The sequence below is a fragment of the Podarcis pityusensis genome (genome assembly GCF_964106645.2).
Source record: "Podarcis pityusensis genome assembly, chromosome: 3".
Taxonomy (NCBI): Eukaryota; Metazoa; Chordata; class Lepidosauria; order Squamata; family Lacertidae; genus Podarcis; species Podarcis pityusensis.
In genome coordinates, this window is record NC_138026.1 from 33,277,031 (window position 1) to 33,293,658 (window position 16,628).

A 16,628-nucleotide genomic window follows, 5' to 3' on the forward strand; every position below is an offset into this window, starting at 1 on the left:
AAAGTGTGACCTTCCTTTATTCCAGATCTTTGATATCCTATCAAATAATTATCATGCAGAATTCCTCAGAAGGATAATTTACTCAGATGGCTTTGGTTCCACAAAGGAGAATTATGAACCGTAATATTAAAAAAAAAAACAAAAAACGACGACTCATGCCAGAAACAGCCCCTTTTTTGGCCAATGCTGAGTAAGTATTATCTCACTATTTAGCCAAGTCAATTGCTTTTGTTGTTAAAAAGGTCCCCCTCTTGGATCTGAGCTGCTGGATAGGCTTTTGTGGTGGGTGGGTTGCAATTTTAGCTAATGAGCCAGGCAGTGCAGTCTCAGTGCTTTGTAATGGCTTTAGTCGCATTTGACTTCATGCACGAATAGTCAGAAACCAGCCAAAAGGAAGGTCAGGCAACATGCTGATAAGGAAATAATCCTAAATCTCCATTTGGGGTGATTTCATTGCAAAAATGCTTACTCTTGTGACAAGGTCACATTAGAATTTGAATCATCGCCTTTCCTTTTGGCTTTGTTCAACACTACTTTGAACAGCTTCTTCCTGTTGCGGGTTCCTTTCAGCTATTCATGTCAAGTGCCGCTGAAAACCTGTGTTGACTTCCTGTTGTTGTCCCCCCCCCCTTTGGAGTAACTCCTGCTTTGATTACTAAACAAAACTTTGCACAGCTGATTGGCATGTGGGGCCTTCAGGTGTTATAACTGGACAACAGACCTGTCTGGTTCCCAGGTACATGAACTGCCCATAGCACAGGATATGTGATATGAGTGTGGACAGAATTTATTTACTTATTGCTTTAGAAAGTGATTTAGTGTTGCAGACAAGTAGATGTTTGATTCCAAACACTTTGGATTAGACTTCACATCTAAAGTGGGGCCTTGGTTCACTTTTCTGAAGCTTTGTATGGCCCCTCCTTGACTGTAATGTGGATCAATGAGTATCTAATTCCATCCACACCCACCCACCCACACACCCACACCCATACACCCCAATCCACAGCACGAGTTTCACATTCCTGCTGCGTTCTTGATGGAGTAGACAACATTTTATTCATAAAAATTTGGAAGTGTGCACTAAAGTAGTACTTGGACCAATATACAGAATAGCTCTATATTACACTATTATTCATTGAGACACAGACCAACAAAATATTCAACACTGAACTTAAATGCAAGTAGGGGCAGGGTTTGGTGGTGCCACTGCTGCATCTGCAGCCCTGCTGCTCGTGGCAGCTGTGGCGAAAGGCGTGGGACAGGGCAGGTGCATCATTCAGACCCGGATCGGGCCCAATGCCATTATGTGACAGCTTGGAATTCAGAAGATGCCAGGCCAACTCAGCAAAACAACCTCCCTGCCGTGCAAACACCCTGTTTGGGGACCTTCTGCTGCCTGCTGCCAACAGGTAGTCCATCACAGACACACCTGCTCATTTGTACATTTGGCAGCCAGTGAGGGGCTGGCTCAGTCAGGAGAACTGAGTGGAAGGATACAAATACCCTTCCAAAATGTCCATGATGCTTTGGAGCAGCTTGCTTTGTTTTGGACCACTTTGGACAAATCCCACTTCATTTTGGAGCAAGTCTGAGTACTTCCAAAGTGGCCCACTTTGGTTCAGTATCCAGCTATTTTCTGAAGTGGATGCACACTAGGTAAGCTCTTTTGATTGCCTCATTGTGTGGCGAGATTTAATTGCTGGTCAGTAATGACCATATTGTAGTAGTGACATTTACAAAAAAAAAAAAAAAGGGAACAGCTCATCATACTTGGCCGAATGTGGCCACATGTCTTGATCTCGGACACACAAAGCCTCTGTATTTGTTTTTCAAATTCTTATTTATGGAAGTGTCCAAGTATAACAGTCAACTTGTAAAGGGACCATCAGTGGTCTGAGAGAACTGTAGGGGCAGCTCCTCACCCATCTTCCCTGAAACTTCTCTGAGGAAAGGTGGAAGAGAACAAATCCAGGCCAGGGATCAGAGCCATCAATTCCAGAGTTAGCCTGAATATTTTGTACCATTTGTTTGTGTGAAGATTTTAAACCGTAAACCACCTTGGTGGCTGGACCTGATGTTGGAGTATCACCTTTTTTGTATTTTGCCCTGTTCACAGCATAGCCTGTAGGCACTCGCACCCTGTAGTTCCCTATCTTCTTCAACCCTGAAAGGATACTATGTGAGATAATTGGTCATACTTTATGGGTTTGGTGAACCACTCTAGCCCACCTGCCTGTATTCTTTAAAAATTCCAGAGGGTTATTTCTGCCCCCAAGTTATTTGTAATGCTTTGTTGAAATCAAAGGCTCCCCCCCCCCCCCGTCTCTGGATGGTTTCTTTCATTCATAGGCTTTCTCCCATGAGATTTGAATTGTAGATGATTCTGTACATTTATATTTAATACTGGAGAACTAACCAGCCATGTAGGTATTTATATGGCTCCAAAGTCATATGAAAATGCTTTGTACTGCTGAAATTGATGTTTATGCTTTCGCTGTCAGATACTGCATTTTCATTGTTGTTTGTTAAAATGTGTGTGCGTGTGTGTGTGTGTGTGTGTGTTTCTCCTCATGCCTGTGGAGAAATATAACCCATTTGGATTTGCCTAAGGATGAATTAACACATGCGTTTTTCATTAAACTGCTGTATACTTCTGATTCATGTAACTTTGTCACATACACACCATATGTTTTAAACACATGACTTCCTCCAAAGAATGCTGGGAACTGTAGTTTGTTAAGGTGCTGGGAGTTGTAGATCTGCGAAGCGTAAACTACTGTTGCCAAGATTCTTTGGAGAGGAAAAAGATGGTTAATGCACGTCAATTGTATGGTGTGGAAGTGACCTTTGATTAAGCATGGAGTAGGTATAAAATTGGGATGCGGGTGGCGCTGCGGGTTAAACCACAGAGCCTAGGGCTTGCCGATCAGAAGGTCGGCGGTTCGAATCCCCATGATGGGGTGAGCTCCCGTTGCTCGGTCCCTGCTCCTGCCAACCTAGCAGTTCGAAAGCATGTCAAAGTGCAAGTAGATAAATAGGTACCACTCTGGCGGGAAGGTAAACAGCATTTCCGTGCGCTGCTCTGGTTCGCCAGAAGTGGCTTAGTCATGCTGGCCACATGACCCAGAAGCTGTACGCCGGCTCCCTTGGCCAATAAAGCAAGATGAGCGCCGCAACCCCAGAGTCGGTCACGACTGGACCTAACGGTCAGGGGTCCCTTTACCTTTTAGGTATAAAATTGTGGGTTAAAGAACAACATAACTTGATTAAAAATTGCTGTGCGTCCCCCCCCCCTTTTTAAAGGAGCTTCCTATCTGTGCCTCATTACTTTCAGTGGAGGACCTAGCCAGCTTTCTCCCACTTGCCATTATGATTTGCTTTGTGTTGAATTTAGCATGATTTCTGGTCAGACAGGATGGTCATAGAAAGGAGAATGGTGATCTTGTGAAAGGGCAGGCAACTGTGGGAAGAGTATGGGTAACTGACTAGAGCAGGGGTAGCTAATGGAGTCCTTTCCAGATGTTGTGAACTGTAACGTCCAACAGCCCCAGGCAATCCATGACAATGATAGAGTCCACAGTGTTTGGAGGATGCCATGTTGGTGCCCTCACAAGGAGAGCCACCTCTTCAACCTTCCAGATATTTGGGATTCCAAATACTACCATCATTGACCATTGGGCATGTTCATAGTGGCTGATGGGAGTTGTAACCCAAAACATCTGGAGCGACCTGGGTGGGAGTATCAGGATACAGATGGCTGACCAAAAATAGTAGTTATTATATTTTTATGCATGGTTTTTAGTGATAAATACAAGCATTGCTTTGTTTCTTGGGAATAAGGCAGATGAATATGTGAACATTCCAGCTATTTTACTGAAGCTATACTCCGCCAGTTTCCTTTTATTTGTTTTTCCAATTAGGTGTTTTCATCCGTTGGTTCTCACATGTTATCGTCACTGAAAATAAAAATAAATAAAAATCGGCACCTGACTTTTTCCTCCCCCCGCCCCCCGAGGAAGCAGTTCACATTGGCACTATAGCCATCAAAGCTGCGAAGGCACAGTGGCAAATCATCACCTTGGAAGAAAACATCCTCCTCCGTTTTTGTTTCCTTTTCTGCACAAAAAAAGTATTTTGAGACATTTTGCAGATGAAAGGTAGGATGCTAGACAGGAACTCCTTTGAGCTTTGCCTTTGCATTCAGACAAAAATCACTTAGCAGGTTTTGATGCATGCAAACTGGGAGGGGCGGGGGGTGGAGAGAATGGGCAGCCGCATCACGATCAACCAGGCATTGTAAAGAGCATTAAATTTGCTTCTCGTTAAGAAAGTGTAAATTCAATTAGAGAGCCCTGTGGAGAGACAGCAGTAAAAGGATAAGACCTGAGCTTTACTGCAGAAACAAAGGCCTTGATTCGATGCACAGTTAGAATTGCTTAATTGGATATTCCATCATAGGATGCTATCAGATTTTGTTACTTATAATGCATTCTTCCACACCCACCCACCTATCCAGACCTGGTAGAATTTGATTTTCTCACTGACTGTTCTCAATGTACACCTTCAAAGTAAAAATAAATTACTTGAATTTGGAGAATATTATCAATCATCTTCTCTTCAGAGGTAAGTAGTGATGTGTGTGTAAAAAAAAATCCCAGCAGCCACTGGCTCCATTTCCCATATTCACCTTTTATGTCTTCATTGTAGAAGAGTCTTTCAAATTTTACTTCAGCACTTTTGCACAAAACCCAGCTCTCAACGCTGAACAGACTGAAAGTGCTATTTTTTTTCCCCAGGGGTGGGGGGCGGTGTCACACAAAGATCTTTACCCTCTACATCCTTATAGCTGTGAGCTATTAAATTGGCTGAACATAGTTTAACTACAGTTTTTGTAGAGTCAATTATTAATGAATATTTCATTCTATACATGGCATTGCTTTGCCAAATGGCAACTGCTGTGAAGTTAATTACTTTGCAGTTAGGTTTTAAGGTGAAAATCAAAAGGAGCTAGGGCTTTTTCTTTTCTTTTCTTTTTGCTGCAAAATTCATCCGCAGAATCAGTTGTGTCATTGCAAAAGAATGCTAACGGTATGTTTTCACAAGCAAACAAAGCAGGCAAGAGTCATCTTTGTTATGAGCATGGCTGATAAAGCATTCACAAAGCCATGGTTCTGGCAAAGAATGCATCCTACAGCTTTGTAGCTGCACGGCAGATGGATTCTCAGACTTCTCAAAGCATTGGGTGCACATATATCTATCTATCTTTAGTTTTCAACCCATTGAGCTCCCAACATTCAGCCAAGTAGAAATGCTTTTCACAGATAAAGATGCTCTGAAAATACAGATGTACAAACTGCAAAGGGGAAACTTCCCTGTTGTGTCCAGCTACTACTTTGTGTAGTTACTCTGCGGATATTTTGGCTCTCCCTGGGCATCAGAAAGAATCAGGAAGTGGCAAGATAGCAAAAAATTTAAAAGGCTTCCTGTGATGAGCCACTTCTTATTTTCACACTCAAGTGGGGCATATGACTATACTTGTTAACTCATCCAGACTTGAAAATGGGGACTCTTTTTTGTGGAATTTGGAAACTAGCACTTTGTTTTCTTAAAAGGTGCACTATTTATTTGCTACCCTTGAACAATTACTAGATGCTATGGCCCAAATCCAGAGCAGAGGTTAGGACTCAGTTATGGAACAGGGGCAGGCTCAAATGTACCATTTTGGGGCACAGTGATTGAAAAGTGGTGACCTCAGATCTCCCAACACATCTGGATGATACTGATTATTGGAACCCATTTCATTTGGGTTTCTGGCCAGGGCATGTGACTTAGTTTGCTTTGGTCACCTTGGTCAATGCTCTATGCATTGGAGCAGATCAGTGCAATGCTATTAGTTCTGAACATATTGGCAGCTGGTGATGCCATTAACCATGGTATTCTTCTGCACCACCTGGATTGAACCTTGGGAGTACTGTAAACAGCTCTGAATGCATGCATTATTGCAAAGGAACAGTTGTAAATACACTCTAAACTGTGCACTCCTGATTATTCCTGGAAGCTGTGGCCAGAGCCGTCTTTCCCGTAGGGCTTAGTGGTGCGTTGCGCCTGGGCGTCAGCCTCTCAGGGGCGCCCCAGCGAGTGGGGGAGCTGCGCGGCTTTGCTGGCGTCCTCCCCTTTCCCTGCACACCCTCCAGCTGCGCCCCGCCAACCATAAGGCTGGTGGTCATGCAGCTTCCCTCCCAAGCCTCCTTGGGAGGAGAGAGATCCCCGCAGAGTCTTAGGATGGAAACTGTGCCCTGCTAACCATATAGCTGGTGGGCATGCAGCTTCCCTCCCAAGCCTCTGCGGCGACCGCTTTCCTCCCACGGATGCTTGGGAGGGGTGCAACTTCACTCCCAAGCCTCTGCGGGGATCGCTCTCCCGCACCGGCATGGGGGAGAGTTGCACCCCCCCCGGATGGCTGGCAGTGTGCAGCTATGGCCACCCCAACACTATCCGTGTAATTTGGGGGCGCTGGGTGGATATTTGCACCCCGGCGCCGCATCTGCTAAAGACGGCCTTGGCTGTGGCTGTCTGAAACAGGCCTTACCTGTCCCACACCTGACATCATATGCCAGGTGAGTGATAGGTGGGCATAGCTGACCAAAAACAGCCATATGGACCAACTGGATGGCCTGGTGGTTCCTCACCCTTGATATTGACTCATTCATCCAGTTTAAGTCTCTGACTTTGACACTGAGACCGCTTCAGTTGCTGTGAGAATCTATACCAGAAGCTTGATAGTGGGAGTACATCTCTGTTGGTTTTTCTGGACCTCTTAGCAGAATTCATTACCATCAACCATGGTATCATCCTGGACCATCTGGTAGGAATGGGATTAGGAGAGTACCATATTAAGACGCTTCCAGTCCTTCTTGGGAGTTGGCTTCAGAAGCTGAAGTTGGGGGGACTTTCGTTCTTCCCCAGGTCCATTGGTTATGATATTTCTCTGGGTTCAGTCTTGTGTCCCATGTGATTTAAAACCTACAGGGGGGGAAACTGAGAAAGATTCTCCAAGGATTGTGATGTGCTATTTTCATCTACTAGCTGTTGGTGTTCTGAATTGGTGCCTGAAGGTGGTAGTGGGCTGGATGAGAACTAATAAATTGAATCCAGACAAGATAGAGGTGCTTCTTGCCTGGAAACAGATGGACTCTGGAATAGGAATCCTTGAAGAAATAGGTTCACAGTTTGGGGATGCTTCTGAACTCAGCTTTTCACCTGGAAGCTGCAGCCAGGTGTTCCTTTGCCCATTTTAATCTGATGCATCAAGTATCCATTCTTGATTAGGTGTACCATGCAGACAAACTATGTAAGCTAAGATTTAAGGGAACTTGGTTTCATGGACATCAGAGGAAGTAAAATGGCTTGTGGGGTCGCAGCAAAAGATTGCTAAGATCAGCTTGTGAGCAAACCAGCAGCAGAAAATGTATTTGTGGGGGGGAAATATTCATTGTGAATTGTTTTGCTCAGCTCCATCTGTCACAGTGAGATGCTTTATCCAGATTTGTGCAGCTGTATTATTTCTAGGAAAAATGAAATGTCTGGATGTGTGTGGATGTGCATGCACATGTAAAGCACAATTTCTTTGAAAGAAATTTATATTATTTCAGGTTGGTTGTTGGATCTGCGCTTGCCAGACAGGCTGCAGAAGTCATAAATGGGAGAATGTTGTTCAACTGCTCCTTTAAAGTCAGCTTATTGTAGCAGGATAATGAGCCGCTGAAATCAGAGCCTTCCTGATTGAAGCAAGGAATTAGGCAGTTGGAACTAAAGTGATTCATAAGTTATTCCATTGTCTCAGCCTAGTGGTTGGTGTTCAGTTCAGTGTTACTCAGAGTAGACCCATTTAAATGCATGGACATGACTAATGGACTTACTCTGAGTAAAACTTAGTTGAATATTGCCTAGTATCTCAACAGTCTCATCCTACATGGCAAGGGTTTGGACTAGATGACCCTTCGAGTCTCTTCCAACTCTACAAATTTATGATTCTTACCCACGTGCTTGTAAATTCTAAGCAGATAATTTCTCCTTTATTGTCACTATCCCTTTCCCAAGCTGTTGGCATATCTGAATGCCTTATTTTTGCACAAAATACACTGAATTGTCTAGGACCTGGAAGTCATAGCAGGAAGCTGTGCTCCCTGCTTGTCTGCGAACAGTCAAAAAAAATCAATGCTTTCCAATTATAAGGTGCTGATGGACGTGGACTCCTCCTCTTCAGACTTTGTCTGTGGTTCCACCCTTCCCTTCTTCTATTCCACTTGCTGAAATTGTCTCAAGAGTATTCTATTACTTATCCAGATACTTTATAATGACTGTGAAGAAGGGGCATGCAGGTGGGTAAAGATAGTTTGCTCTGTTGGAGATACGGTAGCCATGGATTACTTGGCCAAAGTGTGAAATCATACAATTATTGTAGGGATTATTTTCTGGAAATAACTTTTTGTAATACTAGCAATAGGTCATCTCTTGGGATATATTATAGCAGGGGCAGCCAACACAGTGCCCTTATCATATTACAACTTCTACCATCCCTGACAATTGGTCATGCTGTTCAGCACTGGACTCAGACAGCATCTGAACAACACCATGTATTCCTGACAAATACAGTGTTTTCCAACAACATTTCCAGCAAAAAAACCCCACAACACACATTAGGGTTCTGGCTACAGAAGAATGTATTTACCAAGGAGGGAAACTAATTAGCTGTCCTTTTTAAATGCACACGATCATGAAAACAGTGGTTTGAAGCATGAGTTTATTATGTTTTATATATTCTGTAAGCTGCACAGAGTGGCTGGGGAAGCCTAGCCAGATGGGTGTGGTGGTATAATAATACAATAATAATAATAATATTTATCTTGGGCATGTTGACAGCGTTTCTTCTGAGCATGCCTGCCCTTCAGAACTATACCATGGAACATGTTGCCGCATTACATAAAATCTTATATAATATACTGTTATTCCCTCACAGCCAGCCTACTTTCAGGTAGGTAGCTGTGTTGGTCTGACGAAGTCGAAATAATTTAAAAAGTTAAAATAAAAATAAAAATAAAATAGTCTAGTAGCACCTTAGAGACCAACTAAGTTTGTTCTAGGTATGAGCTTTTGTGTGCATGCACACTTCTTCAGAAGAATTAATTAGCCAATCTACTGCTACTGTTTGCAGAAATGTGCAGCCTTGGTTCCAAAAGAACATGCCAAAGCTTCGTCTGAGGTTTGGGCTTGTTTTTAGATTACATGTTGAAGTTGAATGGCAATGAGCAGCAATATGGTGCAATGGTTAGTGTGTATGATTTGGACCAGGAAAACTGTGTTTGAAGCCCCATTCGTAAAGAAGACCACTCAGTGATTGGGGTGGATGAGAGGGCAGTTACACAGCCAGCTCACAGCTTTGTTGTGAAGATAAAATATGATAACCCCTATGTATCTGCCGTATACTGAGTCAGACAAATGGTCTGACTCAGTATAAGGCAGCTTCCTATGTTACTGTCTAAGCCCATTAGAGATTATTTGTGTGATATCAGCACCATAAATGACTTCTGGTGTGTCGTCTCTCACTGGGGGAAATGAAACAGCGGAGGGGAGAGAGGAAGGAATCTAGGCAGCCCTGATGCACGATATCCCACATGCCAGTCTGACTCCATGCCTTTTGGGAAGCAGGGCGGCTGGGGGTAGTTGAGAAGAGGCTCCTATTATCACATGCAAGCGAAAGAGAACATAGATTGTGGTTCTGTAAGTGTGAAGAACATTTATCTGTGTGCCACAAGGTGGATCAAACACAAAGCATTATACTTGATCGCATTTGTGGAGCTCTTGAAGGATAAAGGCAGAACGTTGCCCTTTTCAAGAGCACAGCACTAAATGACTCTCTACAGCTATCTTTGCCGTTTTAATCCCCCACCTTCACTTTTTATGGAAAACATTGGAACAACAGGAGGCAAAGCGGGACCGCAGAGTAAAATTGTAGCAGTAAATCTATCGAAGTTACCCAAGTTATTTTGAAGCTAATTATGACTGTGTGCAAAGCAAATGAAGTGAGAAGAACTGAATTAATGAAGACCGGCTACCTCCCACAAGCTAATGAGGCGTACTTTATACCAATAGCTCTTCAAATTGAAAAATTAAACTGCTTGGTAAAGGGGGGTGAGGAATATGCCGGGAAGTTTTGTTAAGGCTAGCACAGAAGGTAAAAAAAAAAAATCAAAATCACACAGTGGGATTTATGCTCTCCAGTTGTTTAAAACCTCAGCATGACATAGTTACTTTAATGTGACACAATTCTTCCTTCAAAATCAGGCTACTTTCCACCCCCCACCAATCCTCATTAGGCACTGCATTCAGTGACACTAGACCAAATCTAAGAACAGGCCCTTATTGAATTATGTCCATCTTTGTTGGGAGAATTAATCCTTAACCTTATTAATGTTGGACTACTTATTATTTCTCAAAAGTTGTGACATACTTATTTTAGTTTTTAAATAAAATAAAATAGCCACCTCTTTATCCTTCTGCACATCAGAAAGCACAGTTTGCTTTCTGGAAACATTTTGTTACTCCTGCCTCTGTTCTATGGTCCACATATGTTAAAATGTATTCTGTTCTGTAATTTTACTTTGATCTTAACCCCCCCCCCCAATTGTTCAGTGAAGGATGTGTCATGCAGGATGTAATGGCAGCATCCTACCTGAATAAGGTTGCTGGAAGATAGACTGGTGCATTGACAGACTTCCACAGCCATTGGTGTGAGCAAGTGGACAATATGTTCAGTACAAATATGCGTTCAGTTTAGGCTTCTGGGCCCACAGCAGAACCAGCTCTTTAGCTATGAATTATCTGTACTAATTATCCGTTTTTATACAACTAACTTGTGGATTAGAATAGCAAGCCACCTATACTTGCTTGCTCTATTTAATCTTTTCAGGGGGGAAATTATATGCTTAAAGAATTTTGTGTCATTTTGGACCTGGATGGAAAGGATGAGCTGAGCCACTAAAAGGTGTGAAAATGACCAAACTACTTCCAGATGTTTGTCTGAGATGAGTCCTTGTAATTGAATCATGTCTTTCCATGGTCCATGATTGCATTACTGTTGAATTCATGCATAATGACATTACTCTCAATAAGGTTAACAGCCAACACACTTTTCACTTTTGATTTTTTTAGTATTTCTTTCTCCTTACGCTACAGTGAGCCTATATTCCCAAGAAAGACCCTGTTCTGTGCTCATCTCTATGGCAGGGGTAGCCAACAAGGTGCTCTACAAATATTATTTGGCTCCAATTCCCATCAGCCTCAGTTAGCATGGCGCAAGTGTCAGGGCTGACATAATCCAGCAACACCTGGAGAACACCACATTGGCTACCCCTGCTCAATGGGGATAGAATTTTATGACCCTATGAACTATATGGAGGTCCCCTGCCTATGAGGGCTTCCCCATTCATTTCACAAGAGAGTTCAGACCCATTTGAACCGCTTTGTGGGTTCAGATTGCATGCACATTTTCATGGAAACAAGCACGATTATGCATGGATCTCAGAATAGGGAATAAGTTCATATTGTGTCAGAGATACTTTGACATCCTTTATAGAGTTTCAGTAAGGTTGCCAACAGATTTTTTAAAAAAATCCAGCATGATCTGCTGTTGAGACTTGAATAAGCTTCATCTCTTGAATTCAGTAGGCAAACCTTTTATATATGTAACATGTGCACAAGTATTTTCATCGGCTGATGCCTGGAACAGCTGTCAAAGGCCCAGGAGGGCATGGTGAAATGTTTCTGGGTAGCTCTGGTTTTGTAGTTCAGTGTTTAATCCACAGATGAAGACATTATAACAGATACTGAATCGTCATACAGTTCTCTATTACCGGTAGATTAACGCATGCTGATTGTTTTGGCACAATGTATTCATTTCTGTAAATGCAGGGGTTCTCTGACTTTTTGCCCCCTGGCCCACTTGAGAAGATTGAAATAATAAGAATTACTATTTTATAAATTTGTAATTCACTTTGTGTTGCAAATTACAACCAAAAACAGACAAACAGCTCTTCTGCCATAGATACATTAAAACCAGGAGGAAAAAGAAATATATGAAAAACATCCCACCCACTTCTTAAAGGCACAAATAGTTAAAGGCCAAAGGCCTTCATGCAGATGAAAGTTTTTGCTTGGTGCCTAAAGATATGTAATGATGGCGCCATGCAAGACTCCCTGGGGAAAGCATTCCCTAAATGAGGAGCAATGGCAGAAAAGGCCCACAGAAAACTACTGCAATCTACCAGTACATAATGGTGGTGTGCAGGCAGAACCAGTCACAAAATAATTGCAGATGGAGGCTGGGTTTGGCATAAACAGTTGGCAGTTACTGACACCATGTAACCAATCCATCTTTGGAAATAGCTAAATTCTCTCCCACAGTGTTTTCCTCGTGGCAAGGGGGTTCCATAGCTGAGCTTTCCTCAAATTAACTACTGTACAGACATTTGCTGTGGAGGTATTGTGACTCACCTTCCCCATTTTAGGCAGAATTGACTGTTTCACAGACTCTAAGGCATTTTCTTATATATATTTTTGGTTCCTAGTTTCTTGTTCCCATTCTCCTTTCATACTCAACTTTTACCTTATCCCCACACTGCCAATGCCAGTTTTGTTTTGTTTTCTCATCCCTACTCCCCGCTCCTTTAAAAATCGCCATCAAATTTCCTCTCTCATCTGCAGTTATTTCAGTATTTCAGCATTTATTTCAGTAAAGAAATAAATAATGAACATTTTCTCTCAGGTTCTGATTTCCTTCAACATCTGCTCTGGCCATTTCCCTCTCAGAGGAGGCAGATCTTCCTCTGAGCTTTTTTGCCTCCTGGCTACCTGTACTCAGCATCCATGGGGTTGCTGGCACTGGCATCAGTCCAACCAAGAAACTAGGGCACAGCTTTGGGGGCGAGGTGGGAAGAAAGAAGGCAGTGGGCAGGCAGTGGCACTGAGGCCCACTTGAAAGTGGCTCAAGGCCCAGTATTTGAGAAACCATGTGACAATGAAAACGTGAAAACTAAACGTTAGAAGAAGGTATGTGTTTCAAACCTATGTCGGGCCCATATAAGGAACCCCCTGTACCTAATTTGTTGTGCTCATTCTCAGGAGCCACCATGACAACAAGCACAATGGGGCAAAGCTTGTGAATGAGTTAGGAGCAAAGCAGCTGGTTTTCTTCTCACATTCCCCACTCCACTTGAATTTTATCAGCCAAAAATACAAATCCACATATAGCAGCTGTTTTACTCTAAAGAAGGAAAATACATGAAAAAAGAAACACTCCCCAATGCTCACTTCAAAGTGAGCCAGGGTTTGAGCTAGAGATTTGGAGGGATAAATTATTTTCCCTCTGGAAGGTTCTATGGCTGAAAGTAGGATCTTGGCTACCAGAATGAGGGCCATAAAAATGCTTGAGCTTCATTAGGTGCAGCATTGTAGCTTGGATTAGAATATGGCTTGCTGGTTTCTACACACACACACACACACTACAGGTCCTCACTCCTATGTGCTAAGTTGATGATTTAAAATGATGGATGTCAATTAGCCCTGTGTGCAGGAGCAGTCTCTGCTTCCCAGTACCTGTGCACAGTAAATTATCACACTAGTTTTTGCCATTTCTTTAGCATGGGTTCCTACTAGAGTTGTCAGTCTTCAATGTTTGTGTTCTAACTCCCTCACCTGTTCCTATGGATTTCTAAACCTTAATCCCTGAATCTGGTGCCCTCCAGCCCAGGCTAGCTGTGACTGATTAAAATTGTAGCCCAAAAACATAAGGAGGGCATCAGGTTGAAGAAGGCTGGTCTAGAAGTTAAATCTTGGCAGTGAGGAGCAGACACACCATCTTTAATGTTCACTGTTGAACTATGATGCCCTGTGCAGGGCAGAACCTCCCGTTTTACACAGAGACAGGCCCCATCTGCACTATATATTTAAAGCAGTATTATACCAGTCATGGCTCACACCCAAAGAATCATGGGAAATGTAGTTGGTTAAGAAGAATTGGGAGCAGGGCTTTTTTTCAGTTGGAACTTGCTGGAACTCAATTCTAGCAGCTCTCAGGTGGGCACCATTGCCATTCTAAGAGAACAAGGGAGGTGTTCATGGTGAATTCCGGCACTTTTTTTCTGGTTAGGAGACACCTAATTTTATTTTTTTGTCACAGAGGGGGTCTTCCAGCGACTCTCAGCACTCATACCAAACTACAGGATTCTTGAGGGGAAGCCATGGCTGTTAAAGTGGTATGATACTAGTTTAAATGTCTAGTGCAGCTGAGGGCATAGTTGCTGAGGTATATTTTGAACAACGGACACGTGTGTTTTTCTATTTTATCTTTTCCCAAATGAGTAAATCTCCTTCTAGCTTTTAAAGGGGTGAAACACAGGGGTGCAGAATAAAAACACAGTATCCAAAATGTTGTGTAGAGCCTTCAGCGATGTCGTGTTGTGGAGAGGCTTGGACAGTGATTCATGGTTTGGGAACTGAGGTGTTACAGGTCGTTTATCTATCATCTATCTATCTATCATCTATCTGTGAATTGTTGAAAAATATGATATATGAAGATGTCTGTTAGAGCAGACCGGTAAGACCTGTTGAGTTGACAGGTGGGAATAGGTGGCTATGAAATGGATTAGATTAAATATTAAGATGTGAATGTGCTTGCTATATGGTTCACCCATAAGGAAAGATAATTGCTGTTGCTTAGAATGTAGTACAATTTATAATTTTGTGCAGGAGGTGGAAGGAATTGTGCAACATAATACCTATGCACCGGCTTGAAGGCATAGTTTGATCAAAATAGGTGTAGTCCATAAATTGGAATTAGCCTTTTCAACCACCTCAAGTTAGACAAATAAATCACTTTGACTAGCCCATTTCATTTTTTTTTAAGAAAACAACCACCCTGAAGCAAATGAAGTATGGATCATCCATTTGTGCTGCTGGCTCACTTTGGCTGAGATAGTTCATTATTATCAATTAACACACTCTCCTAAAGCCTGGCAACAATTATACTGCCTTTTGCAAAGTCCATTTAATCTCATTAGTTGCCACTCTAACTCATAGGTTGCAATCCTATTTGATATGCCCACTTACCTGGGAGCAACCCTTATTGAACTCAATGAGATTTACTCCCAGGTAGACATCTACAGGATTGTGCTATTGCTGACGTAATAATCTATTAGTGTACATTTGCGTAGAGTAGGAAGCCTGCCCTCTCCTTATTTGCTTTAAGAAGAAACTGCTGCAATATTTAAGAAGAGGGAGGGAATAGCCATTTTGAAGGTACAAATGCAGCTCCCATTTCATGTACTGTGCTATCTGATATACACAAACCAAAGTTATGGCATTATTTTGTTTAAGGATAATATTTCAAGAGGGTCAGATTAAAACCACCACATGCTTTTTCTAAAACCATTTTCTAACTAAGGCATAGAGCTAACTCCCACTGCCCCTGCCCCAAATTCTTAATATAATAAGTGTTTTTCAACAGACTCATCCATAACATAGGGCCACACTTGTGGCCCAATAATATGCTTGAATACAGTCAGCTCTTGCATATGGAACCAAGTGAGAGGAAGGATGCATATAGTTTGGAGCAGAGAGGTGCTGGGAGGACAAAGTGTTAAGCATTTCCACACCTCTCATTTATCCACATCACCTGCTCCAAAGTAGCTATAAGAAATTCGTTACACACATTTGCATGTAATATGTAGTTTGTTTATTCATCTCTGCCTCCCCAGTATATATCCAGATAGCCCTCCAGAAAAAACTTGCAGCAGATAACAGATCAGTAGGGGCTTCAGTTTCTATTACTTTGCTGATACCCACAATCTCTTTAACTGATCTGATTTTTCTCCTAATGTTTTACTCAACTTTCTTCTTTTTTTTGCTCCTCACCTTTTTGAACTATTTTCTTTTAAAAAAACTTTTGAGGATTGCATTAATAATTACCAGGGAGCATCCAGTTGACCGGAAGAGAAATCTTTCCTTGCAACAACTCACCTTTACTGCTCTCTGTTGTGGTGGTGACTTCTAGTAGGTGTAAACATGCTGAAGACTCACAAAGGAATAAGATTACAGTGAAGAGATATATCTTGTTCTGTTTTGTTCTGTTACTAAAGGGCCTGAGGAGCATAGCTGTCAACGTTTCCCTTTTTAAAAGGGAAATTCCCTTATTCCGAATAGGATTCCTCGCAAGAAAAGGGAAAAGTTGACAGCTATGCGGAGGAGAAACGGAAAAGTGTATGTGTACATGCATTTTGGGGTCTGATTTTACAGGGAGGAGAATATAACCAGAATGTATATGTAAGAAGGAAACACATGAAACCTAGCTTTAAATTGCAATTCCAAGCAATCTGAATTTTTATCAGGAGGAAAATAGATCATTTAACATTTAGGGTATATTAGTGGGACCATTAATTTTTCATATAGAACCTGAAAAATGGTTCTGATCACCCTTCTACCAGAAATAACTAGATCATGTAAAATGCTAGCAGCATAATATCCCCCCACCCCCCATTTTAAGTGGATTGAGCAAAGGTGGTTCTATGTGACTG

At 42.2% G+C, this 16,628-nt stretch overlaps 1 long non-coding RNA gene across 2 annotated transcripts in view; it reads left to right on the plus strand.

Moving 5' to 3' along the window:
• Window positions 1–16,628, plus strand: part of LOC308472838 — a 193,111-nt gene that overhangs the window by 16,331 nt on the left and 160,152 nt on the right. For both annotated transcript variants that reach the window (XR_013983758.1, XR_013983759.1), the window contains exon 5: window positions 26–190. This is a non-coding gene — a long non-coding RNA (uncharacterized lncRNA). The remainder of the gene's footprint in view (window positions 1–25; window positions 191–16,628) is intronic.